This window comes from Ctenopharyngodon idella, chromosome 4 (genome assembly GCF_019924925.1).
Source record: "Ctenopharyngodon idella isolate HZGC_01 chromosome 4, HZGC01, whole genome shotgun sequence".
Classification (NCBI taxonomy): Eukaryota; Metazoa; Chordata; class Actinopteri; order Cypriniformes; family Xenocyprididae; genus Ctenopharyngodon; species Ctenopharyngodon idella.
Window position 1 is genome coordinate 711689 of NC_067223.1, and position 19103 is coordinate 730791.

The window sequence follows — 19103 nt, forward strand, 5'->3', positions numbered from 1 at the left end:
CACGGTTCTTCAGCAAGTTGGATGCTTCGCAGGGATTCTGGCAATTGAAGCTTCATGAAGACAGTACCAAATACTGCACGTTCAATACACCTTTTGGACGGTATTCATTTCTACGTCTACCATTTGGAATAATTTCAGCCTCAGAAATCTTTCATTGTGCCATGGAGCACATCATAGAAGGACTGGACATAGTGGTTTGGGGATCTTCATTGCAGGAACACAATCAGAGACTTTTCCAGCTACTTCAAAGAGTTCGGAAATATGGACTTAAGTTAAACAGAGCTAAATGTCTGTTTGGTGTTACTGAAATTACCTTTCTAGGTGACAAGTTATCTGGACGTGGTGTTGAACCTGACAGAAGCAAAATTCAGGCAATTCTGGATATGCCGAGTCCAGTGGACAAAAAAGGTGTGCTGAGGATAATGGGAATGGTAAACTTCATCAGTAAATTCATTCCAAACCTCTCCGCAAAAACGGCAAGCCTCAGAGAACTGTTGAATCACAGAAACTAGTTCAAGTGGACAAGTAAATATGAGCAAGAATGGAAAATGCTCAAGTCAACACTGACAAAAGAACCAGTTCTCACCTACTTTGACTCCTCTAAGAGTATCAAAATCTCTACGGACGCGTCAAAGGATGGTCTAGGTGCAGCCTTACTCCAAGCAGATGCTGACGGCTGGAAACCGATAGCCTATGTCTCTAGGATGATGACTCAATCTGAGTGCAGAAATGCTCAGATCGAAAAAGAATGCCTCGGACTTGTCTTTGGATTTGAGAAATTTCACAGCTATGTCTATGGTTTACCATCATTCATTGCAGAAACAGATCATAAGCCTTCAATTGCAATCATCAGAAAAAATCTGAATGAGATGTCTCCACGCATTCAGTGTCTAATGATGAGACTGCAACGGTATGACTTTGAATTAGTCTACACTCCAGGGAAATACATAGTCCTAGCTGATGATGATCTCGTGCACCATTAACACGCAAATCTTCAGATGTGAGTTCCACGGAAGATGATGTGAAAGTGCATGTAAATCTTGTTGTTGAATCTCTTCCAGTGTCTGATCAGAAGCTCAAGCAAATAGCTGAGGAGACAGCGAAAGATCCAGTTCTCCAGGCTGTAATTGAAAATCTGAACAATGACTGGGTCAAAAGTTCCTGCTCACAATTTTACAATGTCAGAGCTGAGCTCAGTGTGGCAGATGGTATTCTTCTGAGAGGAGACAGAATTGTTGTTCCACAAGTGCTGAGAGAAGAGATGCTTTCCAGGATACATGAAGGACATCTTGGAATGGAGAAATGTAAAAGGAGATTCACGACTTTGCTGCTCATTATGATTTCAAACACGTGACTTCGAGTCCCCATCATGCTCAGTCTTACGGGAAGGCAGAGAAAGGAGTGCATATTGTGAAGCGGTTACTCAAGAAAGCATCAGAAGGCAAGTCAGATCCATATCTAGCTCTTCTGAGCTATCGAGCTATCCTTTGGAACCTTTGGAACATGGTGCATCTCCTGCAGAGCTCCTAATGAATCGTGAAATAAGAACAATGCTTCCCTACAGGATTGACACAAAACAAGACCTGATCAGTGCGACAATTAGGCAGAAACAGAAAGCTCTCCAAAACAGACAAAAGACAAACTATGACAAACAAACCAAAATGCTGAAAGTGCTATCAAGGGATGACATTGTGAGAGTGGAAGATACCAACTGCTGGGACAAGAAAGCTGTTGTTTTGGAAGAAGTGAGTCCAAGATCATATGTCATCAGAACAGAGAGTGGTCAGATTCTTAAGAGAAATCGCAGAAGTCTCCTTAAGACACAAGAAACAAGCCAAACACTGACTGACAAGAAAGAAGAAGTTCTGGTCTCACCTGGAGATGTAGCACCACCAAGCATTCAGTCCTCTTCGTCTTCTTCCACTTCCCTGGACAATGATCATTCTGCAGAAACAAATGACCTTTCTATACTAAGAAGATCATCATGTATCATAAAACCTGATCGACTTAATTTGTAAATGACTCTGCTCAGTTACATTTGAAATGTACTAAACAAAGGCATTGTTTTGAAATTTCTGTTTAGTGTTAAATGGATAATTTTGTGTTATATTGCCTCTGTTGTTTTATGCACTTCAATTTATATTTTCTAAAGGAAAGAGGATGTGGTGATTAGTTGTTGTTATCAATTGTTGTTCTTATTATTGTCCTCTAGATGGCAGTAGTACCAAACATACAATTGGCAGATACCCAAGAGCATAGAGCTAGAACAAGAAAGTAATAGAGAGGTCAGCACATGTGAAAGTTCGGTGCTGAAGAAATAAACAGGCTACACGCCAGTTCATTAATTATTTTTCAGAGTGTTTATTTAATGAACACCAAATCTGCAGCCCATTCACAGGTAGGAACGCATTGTCTGGGGCGTCTGTCCTTCCGGTATTGGGTGGGTTGATTAAATCAACATAGTTTGTGTTCAGTTTACAGCGTGCACGTTGATTTCTCTCTGGTTTGTCGTGACTGGGATTCCTCGCACCCTAGGTATGTAGCTTCCTTGTGTTTGTGTATCATGGGTTTTATACAATATTTGTTTAATTATGTGTGTGTTATTTCAGACGTGTGGTATATACCGTTGAATTAGCGAGGAGGATTGTTGCCGGGGCTACCAGTCTCTCATTTGTTCACTGACCTGCGGAGTACTGCTGTTTTGCTGCTGGCTCGACGTAGATAATAGTGAAGTTTAGTTGATGGACATCTTTCATGATTATTTTGTTTGTTTTATTTAGTATTGATATTATTTTTATCTTTGTGTATTTATTGATTTCAATGTATATTTTGTTTTGTTAGTTTTGCCTTTTGTTAGGAGATGAGGGTCCAAGAGCAAGGGGGCGGGGTTGACTCATGGGTTATTTTGTGAAGTGCTGTGTATGTGCACTGGTGTGTGATTTGATAGGGTTATTTATTTATTTTTGTTTTACTTAATGAGTGTGCTGGTGTTTGAGTCTCCCCCTGCTGGTCACCCTCAGTCCTAGAGTGAATTGTTTTTGTTTTGGGTCCTACCCTTGTGGTGATGTTTTTTTTTTTTTTGATTATTTTGAGTACGTGAAGTGTTTAAGGAAATTGTACTAGTCAGTGCTGAACTAATCTTTTAGGGTGCTTTCACATCTGTAGTTTGGTTCATTTGTTCCGAACCAAGGGCAAACAATTATACATTGTAGCATTTTTCAGCTTTTTTGGTTCCTTTTCACACCACACTGATTGCTTTGGTCGAACCAAAATGCAGTCACATGACAACATCTACATCACTCATTGGCCATGGCGTATTTCCTAAACTGCTTTTCGATTGGTCAGAATTTACTTGCGGGAAAAATCCAACAGAAGAGGAAAAGCCAGCAAATAACAAGGAGACAACACAACTATGGAGAGACAACTGCGCGGGCTGGTTTTGTCCCTGGCCATTATCTATTACATTGTTTGTATACACCACAATATGCAAACAATACAATTCTATAATGAAGCGTGGAAACGGCTTGAAAATAACGTTCTAATGCACTGCAAACGACGAGAGCGCATCGCAAGTCACTTCAAGCGGAGGCGTGCATTAATTCTTCTTAACTCTGACATGCTCATCTTCTGAAAATATTACTAACGATCTATCAGGTAATGTCATGCCCTCTCTTTCTCTTTGAAATAGTTTTCTGTGAGTTCTCATTAACATTCTCACTATGCTGTGTTGGTGCCTGGAAGTCCTTAAATTTGATGTTGTGTGGTAACCTTACCCATGTTTCTGCTTGCTTGTCAAAAAACGGTTTGATACTGATCCATATTACAGGCCTATGTTAAAGCATTTCGAAATTAATAGCAAAAATGACATTGCCCTAATTCATATAACAATATTAATGATATCAGTTTACATATGATAATAACAATGTAAAATAAGAGAGAATTTCCTGAAAGTTGTCATAATGACAGGAGGATTTGGACATGCCCACAAAGTGATAGTTGGTGGCCCCACATCAACGCCACCTGGACAGACGAAGACTGGCTGGAAAACTTCCGAATGCGAAGAGGCAGCTTCAGACTACTTTGTGACATCCTCCGGCCTTGGCTGACCCGACCAAAACACTAAATATAGACAGGCAGTGCCTGTAGAGGCTCGAGTTGCAATTTGTGTTTGGAGGTTAGCCACAAACCTGGTCTGTCTCACAACTGTTTGGTGTTGGGTTATCAACATGTTGCACTATCACCCAGGAGGTTGTGACTGCCATAAATGTGGTAATGAAGCCTCTGTATATCAAGCATCCCTCAGCAGCAGAGTTCTGGCAGATAATACAGGGTTTTCGAGACAAATGGAGATTCCCTCAGGTGGCAGGTGCGATAGATGGAACCCATATTAAGATCAGAGCTCCACCTGACAACTCATCTTGTTATTACAACCAGAAGGGAGACTATTCCATCATTCTGCAAGGTGTGGTGGACCATAGGATGACATTTTGGGATATTAATGTTGGGCGACCAGGCAAGATACACGATGCCCGTTTTTTCTCCCTATCGTCATTGTATGAATGTGGCAGTGCAGGCACTCTTTTACCTCATTGGACAAGCATTTGAGGGGGTGGATGTGCCTCTTTTTCTTACCCTCTACTAACTTGGCTCATGTAAGGTTTCATAGAAGGAGGAGCAGTAACACCACAGCAGCTCAACTTCAACCACAGATTAAGCCAAGTCCGTATGACCGTTGAGCGTGCCTTTGGGTGCCTCAAAGGACGCTGGCATTGCCGCCTTAAATAAAATGAGGCCCACATAACTTTTGTAAGCTGCATTGTGTCTGCTTGCTGTGTGCTGCATAATTTCTGCGAGGTACAGGAGGAGGAATTTCTGGAGGGAGAAAGAGTTGCAGAGGAAGAGGGACCTGTATGAGCAGGGGCATGCACAGCAGCAACACAACGTTAGAAATGTACTGTGTAGCTACCTTGCTACAATATGAATGACCAAAGCCTGCAAATACTCTGTGTTCAGTATTCAGTATGTTTAAAAAAAAAAAAAAAAAAAGTTATGCTGTCTTATCTCTTGATGAGTTCATCTTCAGTTATTCATATGTGCTAGTATAGGGAACCACCATATACTAAACTTATTTTGTCTGATTTAAAATGGATGGAATGGAAACACTTTTGCTTTCAAATGTACAGGTGCTGGTCATATAATTAGAATATCGTAAAAAAAGTTCATTTTTTTTATTGTAAATTATTTTTAATAAAATGAAACTTTCATAATCTAGATTCCCTACATGTAAAGTAAAACATTTCAAAAGGTTTTTTTTTTTTTTTTTTAATTTGTTGATTAGAGCGTACAGCTAATGAAAGTCCAAAATCCAGTATCTCAAAATATTAGAATATTTACATTTGAGTTTCATTAAATGACCATCCCTACAGTATAACCGGAATTTATCTTTTGTTCTTTGAAACCACACTAATGGGGAAGACTGCTGACTTGGCAATGGTCCGGGAGACAATCATTGACACCCTCCACAAAGAGAGTAAGTCACAGAAGGTCATTACTGAATGGGGTGGCTGTTTACAGAGTGATGTATCAAAGCATATTAAATGCAAAGTTGACTGGAAGGAAGAAATTGGGTAGGCAAAGGTGCACAAGCAACAGGGATGACTGCAAGCTTGAGAATACTGTCAAGTAAAGCCGATTCAAACACTTGGGAGAGCTTCACAATGAGTAGAATGAAGCCGGAGTCAGCGCATCAAGAGTCACCACACTCAGACATCTTCAGGAAAAGGACTACCAAGCCACTTCTGAACCAGAGACAACGTCAGAAGCATCTTACCTGGGCTAAGGAGAAAAAGAACTGGACAGTGAACAGTGGTCGAAAGTCCTCTTTTCAGATAAAAGTAAATTTTGCATTTCATGTTGAAATCATGGTCCCAGAGTCTGAAGGAAGACTGGAGAGGCACAGAATCCAAGCTGCTTGAAGTCTAGTGTGAAGTTTCTGAAGTCAATAATGATTTGGGGGGCCGTGACGTCTGCTGGTGTTGGTCCATTGTGTTTTATCAAGTGCAAAGTCAATGCAGCCATCTTCCAGGAGATTTTGGAGCACTTTATGCTTCCATCTGCTGACAAGCTTTATGGAGATGCTGATTTCCTTTTCCAGCAGGACTTTAGCACCTGCCCACAGTGCAAAAACCACTTCCAAGTGGTTTGCTGACCATGATATTACTGTGCTTTATTGGCCAGCCAATATGCCTGACCTGAATCTATGGGATATTTTCAAGAGAAAGATGAGAAACAGTCAATCCAACAATATACAGATGATCTGAAGGCTCAATAGTGCCTCAGCAGTGCCACAGGCTGATCACTTCCATGCCACACTTCACTGATGCAGTAATTTGTGCTAGGAGCAAGTCATTTGCTGTAATATGTCCTGCCGATCAAGTATTGAGTGCACAAAAGAACATACTTTAAAATACTTGAACTTTTCTGTTTTGCAAATCCATTTTTTGATTGATCTTAGGAAATATTCTAATATTTTGAAATACTGGATTTTGGACTTTCATGAGCTATACGCTCTAATCATCAAAATTTAAAAAAAAAAACTTTTGAAATGTTTTACTTTACATGTAGGGAATCTAGAATATATGAAAGTTTCATTTTTAAAAATAATTTATAATAAAAAAAATGAACTTTTTGATGATATTCTAATTATATGACCAGCACCTGTATTATTTTCCGTTTAATTTGTAACAAATGTAAAGTTGACACATCTGAACATCTTTTTCTCCATTTTGAAAGTAAAATGTATTTTTTTTTTTTCAACAGTGCTATGTACATTGTCTGAAATTACAATAAAAGTAAAGGTTTTTGAAAAGAAAACCTTGAAAATTAGGTAACATAGTGCTTGTAATTTGAACCTTGATCTCCCATGCGAAAGACACGGAAGCTAAAGGCACTACACCATTATTTCAGTGCGTAAGTGGTGGTCTTAGGGAGCTTTGCCTCCAGCTAGTCCTTCAACTGCCTGCTAACAGTTGCTAGGCCAATGGACTAGCCATGTTACACTTGTAAACACAATCACAGTTCTTATAAAAAATATAAAAGAACATTCTTAACACCAAACTTGCCTGTTTAACTTCAGACAAATGTAACTTTGCCATAAATGTTGGCTACAAAAACCATTATGATTAGAAAATAAACATGTTTTACAGTTAAACAACATTTAAGCTATTTATTTAAAAAAAATGCTAAATATTAAATTAAGTACAATGTGTGTTGTGCCAAAAAAACAAACGGTCCTCTTTTTACTTTATATTATATATCCTCCTTGTGTAGTCCAGAAGTTAAAAAAAATAAATAGTGAAAATGAGGTAGCATATTTCTGGGAAATGTAAACACACACAGGGTAGTCATTTCTGCTTAAGTATATTCTTCAGAACACTAAACAGAAAACAATTTCTTCCATAATTCAAAAAACAAAATGACTGTGCACATTAAAGGCCTACACAAACAAAGCCTTTCCTAGATTGCAAAAACTAAACAAAAAAAACTACATGTTGTAGTAGTGTGTACTATTGATGTCATGTATAATGGATGAAGTGCTAGGATGTTCATCTTGGGTGGATGGAGATTCTGATTGCTGGTGGTTATGTGGATTATTCATTAGCAGCAGGGCAGTTGGCAGAAACAGGTGGGACAAGGACCAAGCACTAGGTATTGATGTTGGTGGGGGTGTCGTGGTTCAGGCTGGCATTGTTGAGGAATGAGGTGGAGGCTGACCAGGATTCAGCGCACTTGCTAGAATGCCCATTAGTTGCAGAAACGTCTGGTTAGTGGCCTGTTGCTGTGCCTGCATCACCTGGAATCTTCTCTCCTCAGCCTCCTGTTGTGCCTTCAATATTCTCTCAAAACAGGCAGCCTCTTGAGCCACCTGGCTCTGTTCAGCTCTATGCAAGCTCAGCTCAGCTCTCTGTCAGCATCATTCTGTTGTCCATCATGTATGCCTGGGTGTCAACATCAGCTTTGCAAGACTTTCTTTCTTTTTTGAGCTTTGGCTCCAGGAATGGGCAGTCTCCCTCCTATGATGCCTACTTCATTGGCACTGCTCTCTGTACTTGGATCATCAGACACTCCTGCATCTGCAACAACGTTTGTGACATCTGCATGAGATGATATGTTGCTTGAATCTCCCACTGTTTATTGAAAAACACAATTTCTTTGTCATTTTAATGCAGATAAAAATATATTTCAATGCATATTGCAATGTAAACAATGCAGTGTGTGTGTGTGAAACAAAGAATATCACATAAAAATAAATGACTGCTTCTGGTTAATGTGAAGTAACATAAATTGCCATTATATTTGGCATGGCAAAGTATAATCTATGCCTAAAGTTACACCATAACTTCTGAAATAAGTGCTTTGTATTGGTAAGTGCAAAAACGAAATAAACTCACCGTCAACATCGGTATCAGATGCGGTAGCTTGGTCAACTGTGTTAGCATCAGTAGCATCATTGGAAGCGGACGATGTTGAACTTTCATGGGACTCAACAACATCCACCGGATCGACGTCTGGTTTTGTCCCAAGTATATTATCGAGGTCATCATATCAGGGGAACTTGTCTTTCTCCTTACCCGAGCTGCCTGTTTTATTAAGTGCATCACGCACTTGGATGTACTGCTGGCGGAGCTTCTTTGCCTTAACCCGGCACTGTTCCACAGATCTATCAAACCCCCTTTCCCTGTGTTGTTTGCTAAACAATGAGAAGATTGTGCTGTTCTTGTGAATTTTCTAAAGTTGGGACCTACAGTGCGTACGGAAAGTATTCAGACCCCCTTAAATTTTTCACTCTTTGTTATATTGCAGCCATAATGTGCACACAGCACCCCATATTGACAGAAAAACACGGAATTGTTGACATTTTTGCAGATTTATTTAAAAAGAAAGGACCATGTGATATTTCAGTTTAAGTATTCAGACCCTTTGCTCAGTATTTAGTAGAAGCACCCTTTTGATCTAATACAGCCATGAGTCTTTTTAGGAAAGATGCAAGTTTTTCACACCTGGATTTGGGGATCCTCTGCCATTCCTCCTTGCAGATCCTCTCCAGTTCTGTCAGGTTGGATGGTAAACGTTGGTGGACAGCCATTTTAGGGTCTCTCCAGAGATGCTCAATTGGGTTTAAGTCAGGGCTCTGGCTGGGCCATTCAAGAACAGTCACGGAGTTGTTGTGAAGCCACCCCTTCGTTATTTTAGCTGTGTGCTTAGGGTCATTGTCTTGTTGGAAGGTAAACCTTCGGCCCAGTCTGAGGTCCTGAGCACTCTGGAGAAGGTTTTCGTCCAGGATATCCCTGTACTTGGCCGCATTCATCTTTCCCTCGATTGCAACCAGTCGTCCTGTCCCTGCAGCTGAAAAACACCCCCATAGCATGATGCTGCCACCACCATGCTTCACTGTTGAGACTGTATTGGACAGGTGATGAGCAGTGCCTGGTTTTCTCCGCACATACCGCTTAGAATTAAGGCCAAAATGTTCTATCTTGGTCTCATCAGACCAGAGAATCTTATTTCTCACCATCTTAGCAAACTCCATGCTGGCTTTCATGTGTCTTGCACTGAGGAGAGGCTTCCGTCGGGCCACTCTGCCATAAAGCCCCGACTGGTGGAGGTTCTGCAGTGATGGTTGACTTTCTACAACTTTCTCCCATCTCCCGACTGCATCTCTGGAGCTCAGCCACAGTGATCTTTGGGTTCTTCTTTACCTCTCTCACCAAGGCTCTTCTCCCCCGATAGCTCAGTTTGGCCGGACGGCCAGCTCTAGGAAGGGTTCTGGTCGTCCCAAACGTATTCCATTTAAGGATTATGGAGGCCACTGTGCTCTTAGGAACCTTAAGTGCAGCAGAAATTTTTTTGTAACCTTGGCCAGATCTGTGTCTTGCCACAATTCTGTCTCTGAGCTCTTCAGGCAGTTCCTTTGACCTCATGATTCTCATTTGCTCTGACATGCACTGTGAGCTGTAAGGTCTTATATAGACAGGTGTGTGGCTTTCCTAATCAAGTCCAATCAGTATAATCAAACACAGCTGGACTCAAATGAAGGTGTAGAACCATCTCAAGGATGATCAGAAGAAATGGACAGCACCTGAGTTAAATATATGAGTGTCACAGCAAAGGGTCTGAATACTTAGGACCATGTGATATTTCAGTTTTTCTTTTTTAATAAATCTGCAAAAATGTCAACAATTCTGTGTTTTTCTGTCAATATGGGGTGCTGTGTGTACATTAATGAGAAAAAAAAAAAAAGAACTTAAATGATTTTAGCAAATGGCTGCAATATAACAAAGAGTGAAAAATTTAAGGGGGTCTGAATACTTTCCGTACCCACTGTAATATGGTTATCAGACCAAATTTCTATGAGGCTCTGCACCTCCTCACAACTCCAAGTTTGTCCGCGAGCTGCCATGCTAAAGTGCAAACTGTCAACAAACACTTCCTCATCCCATAATGCACAGCGCAGCTGACTATGGCAGCCGGTTTTGTCCAAAAATGATCAGTACTTTTTGCAATTGGGTCTGTTTGAGGTCAGATCACGTTCTCATCACAAACGAACCGCTCCAGAGTTCGCTTAGTACGCTTGTTTGGTCCACTTTTGGTGCGCACCCGAGTGCGATTGCTGCTTTCACACCTGCCCAAACGAACCGCACCAAAGGGGAAAACGAACTCTAGTACAATTCAACCGAATTAAATGAGGCAGGTGTGAAAGCACCCTTAAATGCATTAATTTTTTTGTTTGTTTCAGAGGAGTGTTTTTGAATTATTAACTATTCTTGTCATTAAATAAAAATGTATATTTTTTCATCCACGTCTCCTGTCCTGTAAGGGAAAAATCTGTGAAGCCTGTTTAGTGGGTTCATTGAGTCCTGGGTTGGGAGTTCCCAGGTGGTGAAGTCATTTTACTGTGATCTTTTTGTAATTCCTCTCTTTCTGCCACATTTGGTGGCGTCGGCAGGGTTCCCATACTTGAGACAGAGACGTGGGTGTTTATTTTGTATGTGAATTGTCTTTTTTGGGTGGTTTCTTTTTCTCTTTTCTAGAAGAACAGCAAAACAGCAGTACCCAGTGGGATTCAGTCTCCTGGTTTTCGTGCCTTCTCTAGGTGGGTCTTTGTTTTGGGTAAGTGGTAAGTAGTAAAATTATGGAGGAGGAACTCAATGAGCTTAGGGAGTTGGTTGCGCAGTTGCGAGCTGACAATGAAAAGTTGCGTCAGGAGCGCGCTTTCGTTGCTTCACCTGGGTTGAGCATAGACCCCGGTGACGCAAGTGCTTTGCCTGTAGCCCCCCCGGTCCAATCTGTTGGTGCTAATGCCGGTCCGGCTGAACGATTTTTTTTGTACCAAGGGACAGGAAGTGCCCTAAATTCAATGGCCGATCAGGCATTGGCATTAGCAAGTGGATTGAGGAGGCTCAGGCCTGTATTCGAATTCGTCATTTATCTATTCCGGATCAGGCTTTCTTTCTATTTGATCACCTGGAGGGGGAGGCATGAGAGGAGATTCGTTACCGTTCTGTTAGCGAGCATAGTGACCCAGAGAAAATCTTTGCCGCATTGTGCGAGGTATACGGGTGTTCTGAGTCCCATATGGCCTTGCAGGAGGCTTTCTTTTCGAGGAAGCAACAGCAAGGGGAGACCCTGTTAGAGTTTTCCCTTGCATTGATGAGTCTTATGGAAAAGGTCAAACAACATTCGGCCAACAACATACCGTTCTGGGAAGAGCAATCGTAATGCCGATGCCCTTTCCAGACAGCCTCCATTGAATACCGAGGAGGTCCTTGGGGTGCTCCCATTTACTGCAGTTCCTGGTATAGTAAGGCAAGCAGTAGAGGCACAGTTGGCCTCTTCAGCTTCCCAAACCCTGGTTGTTCAATCTGCGGTGACCACTCTTCCCAGTTGCCCATTGGCGGATATTAAGGGCTTGCAGGCATCTGATCCAGTAATTGGGAAAATACTCCCATTCTGAAGTTCCTAGCTCTCAGGAGCGTAAATTGCTGTCAAAAGATTCGGTGACCCTTCTCCGCCAATGGGATCGTCTGGTTGAACAGGAAGACGTTTTGTATCGGCGTGTTTTCCGGCCAGATGGGAGGGAAGAGATTCTTCAGTTAATCTTGCCCTCTGTTTTGAAAGGTGAGGTTTTAAGAGGATTGCATCAGGAACATGGACACCAAGGGGTCGAGCGGACCACTGAACTGGTAAAGCAGAGGTGTTATTGGCCAGGAATGGCGAGGGACGTGGCCCTTTGGTGCCAAGAGTGTGAGCGGTGTCAGCTCAGTAAAGACGTACAATCAAGGGCCTCTAGCAGCCAGGGATTTCTGATCAGCCCTGTGAAGTCGATGTAGCTGGTCAACCTCAACCGGGGTTAGTGTCTACAGCACCTCCATTGGAGGAGGGTGTGTTACGGTGCTCACAGCGGGCCACGGCTGGCAAACACTCTAATGTCTATCGCCTCCCACGATCACTTGGGGAGAACACAGTGGGGACTGCAACTCAAGCTAGGTCTACCTCCAATTCTGTCTCTGTAATTTTTAGGCCCTGGGATTAAAGCATATTAGTTTAGGATGTATCTTCGGGGCGACAATACAAGAACAGGGGATAGAATGTAGGGATTGTAAGGAACCCTGCATCGGCCCAAAAACGGAATCCGACGGCCCGGGCGAAGGTTAACGCGTGTATGCCTTTTCAGCGCATCTGTGAAGTTCACTTAATTTCACTCGTTTAATCTGACTCCAATTTTAAATGATTATTCTTCTCAGGTTTTGTTCCCAATTGGAAATTAATCATTTGTTATGTATTAATTTTGATTTTTGATTATTCTGGGTATCTCATAATTTCAATTATTCGTTCATTATGGTCTCATCATCGCTTAGAGAAATTCACATCGGCCGACTGCGTTCTCACGGACATAAATTCGCCAGTTTATGATCTAGTCAGAGGATGCAGAGTTAACTAATGCATTTGAGTCGAACCGCCACATGCTTGTTCATACAAAAATATTTCTTAGTCACGATACTGCAACTTGCTAATTCAATAACAGACAAACTCAAAAAGCCCCATGATGTGCCAATATGCTCCTTTCATGGGGCTCTCTGGCTTGGCCTGTCCTGACGCAGATTTACGGAAATGACGGACTCCATAATCTACTGGTCATAATGATTTCAGAAGAATCCAGAGCAAATCAAATATAACATTTTATTTGTCAAGTAAAAATGTATCATGTCAATTTCATAGTTGGACAATTAGAAGCCAATTCAGAAATAATAAATGCATAACATCAACTGAAATGCACATGCACACAGTGGTGGATTAGTGTTTGAAGACACTTGTCCACCACTGTGTGGGGGCTTCTGGCTACAGAAAATCCCCCCTGACTGCTTTGCACTTTACCTTATATACCAAGACCAGAACAAAAGGATTGTAAATTTTTATTACACCAACACCTGTTTTGGGGGGAGAGGAGTGGGTTTTCAGAAGTGACACCACCCAAAAGGAGGACAGAATTCTCCTTAGTTTTTAATCTTCTTCATAATACCAGTGACTGTTGTGAAATTGAGACCATTTTACCAGTTGCACTGAGACATTTAAAATGATATCAAACATGAAAGGAATAAACAACAGATACACCAGATACATTATATTTCTTGGAGAACTTTCAGTGACTTGAGTCAGGGGGAAAGGAAGGAGGGTGTGTGTGTTTTGGGGGGAGGGCTATAGCATCCTGTAGATGTGTGAGGGCAAGGCGTTGTCCTATGCTCTTTCTTTGAGATCTTCTCTCTAGATAAGCTTTATTGCTTTATTGCAGGGTGCTTGATCTCAGTTTTTGTCTTAGCAGGAAAATCAAGTCTTACAGGATGCACTGATACCATTTTTTAAGGACCGAGTACCGATACTTTTTTTCCTAGTACTTGCCAATACCGATGCCTATACATTTATTAATTTCTCTCTTTTTTTTTTTTTTTATGTTTTTTTTTGATGCAGTTTTCCAAGCACAACACAGTGAGACTAATGCATGTAGGACAGCTGGAATGTTATCCAGCTGGAAGTAGCCATCAGAAGATGGTAATGTGGTCATAAAGGGATGGACATGGTCAGCAACAATACTCAGGTAGGCTGTGGTGTTTAAATGATCCTCAATTGTTACTTTCTGGTTGCAGTTTGGCCATTTCCGGTGAACTGTTAGCAGTCATTCTGTACTCGCTGTACATCGACACAAAACCATCATCAATGGTTGCCTTTTTTAATGTTGCATTTATATTTTAGAGCAGTTATCACACTTCCCTAATTTGCAATAAACAAGTTTTATTGATTGCAATAAAGATGAAGCTAATGGGAACGTTTGAATAAGAAACATGGCGTCTGTATTTGGACACGCACACGCAACATTTTTCCAGCACTTCAAATGTTATTTTTAAATGTGATGACCAAAAATATTTGTTCACCCATCTGAGACTGTCCCTATTTGTAAAACCAAACGTTTCAAGATGTAAAAAATCCAACATTTGATAAAAAAAAAACACTATCATTTAAAAATAAAGAGCACATTAATTACCACTATAACCAGCAGATGGCGGCAGAGGAGCATTTATTGGCTCATATTAGACATTTCCTGTAATAGTTTTTCCACAGGTTTCACTTTTGAATAAATATTAAACATTATAAAATTTATAGGTTTAAAAATAAATGTTGTCAAGGTGAAGTATAAAGTACTCACAAAGTCTCATGAAAAACAATAACTTTTCTTGTGCTAGAATTGCACAGAAAACTGCGCTCTCCCTCCCTTACTGAAGCTGTTAGTCAGTGCAGCACAAGCTCTCATTTTGTTTAATGAATCCAAGTGCACAATAAATCCTTAAGTTACAGTGTGTTAACGGTGTGTTTTTTTTTTTTTTTTTTTTTTTTTTTTTTTTTTACAAGTGTGAATACAGATGGTCGACTTGAATTTTGCTGAGGAGGAACACTGAGTGACGCATCTTTTTAATGTTGTCTTACGTTTGAATAACTAGCCTAAATTAATGCTAAGCCTGACTATTTAAGTGACTGTATTCTGATTATAAACTAAGTATTACACTATTGATATTGTTAAAGCTACCTCAGTACATTGAATATACCGACACACCAACAAGTGACATTTCACCGGAAGTTTTCCAGCGGAAGTTCTAAAGAACGCTCCGTGAATATGGTCCATTGGTACTAAAGCAAAGAATATACACTAACAAGAAGCGTCACTCAATAGAACGTTCCATTGCAACACCGGCGCGCAGCAGCAGCCCTGCGTTTCCGCCATTTTGGGGTGAAAGCGAGTCGGCAGTCCACTAGTTTCTATGGTAATAACTGCTTTGTTAAAAAAAAAAAAGTACATTAAAGCTGAAATCCAACCTGAATGATGACAACACAGAATAAAATACTATCACTGGTGATAATCAAATCCTTTTTACAGTTCATTTTACACACATTGTGTTTAAGTCTTCCACTTTTTTCACAAATACTTTGCTCTCTAGAAACCCAGTCCGTTTTGGGTTAAAATTCTTTGAAGTTCTAGAAGTTGTAGAAGTATTAGCATTATAAACACTGAATTAATACAACATATGAAATTGAATTAAGGACATGCATCAGAAAAATTGGGAATGTTGGACAATAAATATGAATATAACAGCTTGATTTAGCAGTGTTGTCTAATGTCCGTTAAAGCAAAAGTGTCCAAAAGTGGGAATTATGCGATAACGGACACAATCAATAAGATGCATCATGTATTATAAGATCATTATGTTTGTAGCGTGATCCATTAAAACGTACAATATATATATATATTTCAATTCAGAGATACTATTATTACTATTACTCCACTAGGTCTAAAATATATTGTTCGCTGCAAACATGATGATCTTAAATTTATTAATTATTAATTTACTATTAATAAATACAGTTGCATAAAATAGACATACTCAATAAAGTAGGCTAACTACGTTACCTCAGATGGTTGAATGGTTGGATTCCACAACTGGTAAAATAAAACATATAAGACAATACAACATTTACTGTAGGAGCCATACAATTTACTGGTGACAATTAAAAAAAAAAACTGTTCTATTGCGCTTCTGATTTGGCAGTGAAATTCGCCGATTTTGGGTGCGTAAGATGTGAAGGATTCTATGGTCCAGTTAGTATTTTCACCCCATAATGGCCGCTGCGCTACCGGCGCGCCATCTAGTGGCTGTTGCCCAAAAAGTATCAAAGTGTCGCCTCTTGGGTTCTAAGCTCTTTGACTAAAGGGCCTAAAGTGTGCCAAGAAAATATCCTCCACACCATCACACCACCAGCACCTGTTCACATCAGACCAAAGTGCTTTCTAAGATGTGAAAGATGGGGTTAGACATCAACCAGAGTTATTTTTTGGGAACAAAATTATTATCATTATTATTATTAGGCTATAAATAACACTCATTAGCATCCATATTGACTACACATCGTTTTATTAATAGGCCTATAAATGATGCATAAACAATAATCAGAACGATAAAAAGAGATAAAACATACAAGATAAAAACATACAACCATACTGATAGAGCAAGCAATAATATCGGACAGCTTGTCTAAGATTATTTCTATGAGTAAGTAACCTGTTGTAAAGCACCGCTCATTCGACGCGTCTGTTTCAGCACTTTTCAGACACGCGAGCGCGCTCACCTCACGATAAGGTGCACGAGCGCCAGGCAACGCACCTTATCGTGAGGTGAGCTACGAGTCGTCCTAACCATAACTCTGCTTCTAATAACGTACTGGTTCTATGACTGACGGACGCGCATAACCTTCAGGAACATTTCTCTGTTCTTGCTCAGCTGTATCTGCCAGTTTATGCCTCGCTCTTCTTGGCTCTGCTGCCGCCATGTTTACAACACCTGGCCCCGCCTTGACGCATTAAAATAAAGCATTAAATATAAAGCATTAAAAATATATGTTTAAATTATATGTTAAAACTATAGGAAACAGCAAGTGTAGCCTAAATTATATTTTTGAATTTGAATGATCATTTTGCTCCAAACATTGCATATATATAGTATGGAAAATGTAAATTTAAATACATTGCCATTTTACACATTGCATTGCCATATTGCATATTACAATTTAAATTGAATATTGCTACACATGTGCTTCCATATGTCTGAGCCACATTCCCGACACATTCGCATTAAATATAAATATGAAACCAAATACGTTTTCTTTAATGGCTTCAACATGTATAGTATACAGAGAAATTGAAATTAAAATGATTGATATGATTTGACCAGCAGCTGATTGGACAGATGTGACCCAAATGTCACATCTTTCCAATCACATTTTATTTAATAAATAAATATAATAATAAAATAATATAATAATAAAATAAATAAATAAATAAAATAATAATAATAAAAAAAAAGTTTCAATGAGGGCCTTTTTTCACGCTTAAGTAAATTTGAAATAATACTAATAACAATAATAATAGTCGGCCCAATCTGGGCCCCTGCACACTGCAGCCCAATCTGCGCCTCACTGCTGCATTCGCATTCGTTTCTATAGAGTTGGCATGAACGCGTTCCTCAGTTCATTTTATGCCCGACTGACAATCAACACTGCTCAAACATTCTAAACCTCTACCAAACCAGTCGAAACAAACATCACAATATTCATAACTTGACAAGATGGACACATCGAGAGATTTATCCTGAATGGACCTTTGCCTGCTCTTTAAGTTAAAAAAAAAACGTACCATCGGCTGGCTGTCCGACACTCTCCATATGAAAGAGCACGATTCACACCTCTATTGTTCTGCACCCCCAAGATGAAGCTACTGAACTGCCTCTCCCAACCCCCCAGACTATCTGTTATAGGAGAGGAGCGTCTCTGACTACTAAAAACAGAGAACTCGCAATTCAGACTTAAATCGCTATTAGACATTAGGCTAGCATTATTGTTGATTATGAACAGTGTTGGGCACATTACTTTAAAAAAGTAATTAGTTACTAGTTACTTCTCACAAATAGTAGCTAACTGAGTTAGTAACCGAGTTACATCATTATAAAAGTAACTAATTACCGGGGAAGTAACTATTGCGTTACTTTTTCATTTTTCCCCCCCAAATATGTCAAATAACTTGGATGCCCCCAATATTAAATATGTTGAATGAATGAAATGGACACTAAATAGAATAAATTATTAATATAGAACATTGTACACTAATCTACACTATTTTTTATTTTGCTGTGGGACAATGTGAGACACCTATATTATTGTAAATATTATCATTATAGTGGATCCGACTCGACTCATGATCCGCTCTTGCTCACGACATGACATTTCTCTACTGTACTGTAATAAACTCAGCCGCCACTAGGGGACGCTGGTGAGCTTTCTTGTTGTGGGCTTGCACTTACGCTGCCACCACTTTTAATTTTAACCCGGTAAGGTCCGGGGGAGGACTCAATGCACACTCACGAGCCAATTTATCAACAAAGAATATAAATTTTATTAACAATAATATCAGCCTTGTGGCATAGTCACATTTTTGGTATCCTGATTACAGGCTGCACTGGTTATTTAATTTCAGTCTACAGTGCACACACTCTAAAAAAGAAACCCAATACACGTTCAAACCTCACAGCAACCAATAAATAAATAGTGTAAGATACCATATACACAGCACACTTCATTAGGAACCTCTAAGCATAAATCCCTTGTTCTCTACGTGATAACCAGTACAAACAATCAGTACACAGCATTTAAAGGGACATAAGCACACGCGACTGAGCATAAAGACAATACACAAATAGATAAATGAATAAAACAGTTTCGGACTTCCCTGTCCGTGTCCGACAACACCCTGCCGTCACTGCGAAGACACAAACTTCCCCTCCGCGGAACTATTAGAGGAAGTTTTCCCAAGATGAAGCCTGCCGGTGTCCACCTATGTTCCTTTCCTCTCTAACTAGATGTTACCCACTATCTACCTCCGGGCCAAGAAGTGGTACCCCGGTTTTCTTCGGCGCCGGTGGTGCTAGCCAGCCACGAACGCCACAAAA

General features: G+C 40.2%; 1 protein-coding gene and 1 pseudogene across 3 annotated transcripts in view; one reads left to right on the forward strand and one right to left on the reverse strand.

Annotated features, from left to right (window-relative positions):
* Window positions 1-1410: 1410 nt before the first annotated feature.
* LOC127511046 (sodium- and chloride-dependent GABA transporter 2-like) overlaps window positions 1411-19103 on the forward strand; it is a 47647-nt gene continuing 29954 nt past the window's right edge. The window contains exons 1-3 of one of the 3 annotated variants that reach the window (XR_007929825.1): window positions 1411-2398; window positions 2475-2535; window positions 14026-14152. The gene's annotated coding sequence lies outside the window, so the exon portion shown is untranslated. Of the gene's footprint in view, window positions 2399-2474; window positions 2536-13745; window positions 14153-19103 lie in introns of those variants that run through there. The other 2 variants (XM_051891374.1, XM_051891375.1) reach the window with 2 other exon arrangements.
* On the reverse strand, window positions 7126-10571 carry LOC127511410 (zinc finger and SCAN domain-containing protein 29-like; annotated as a pseudogene).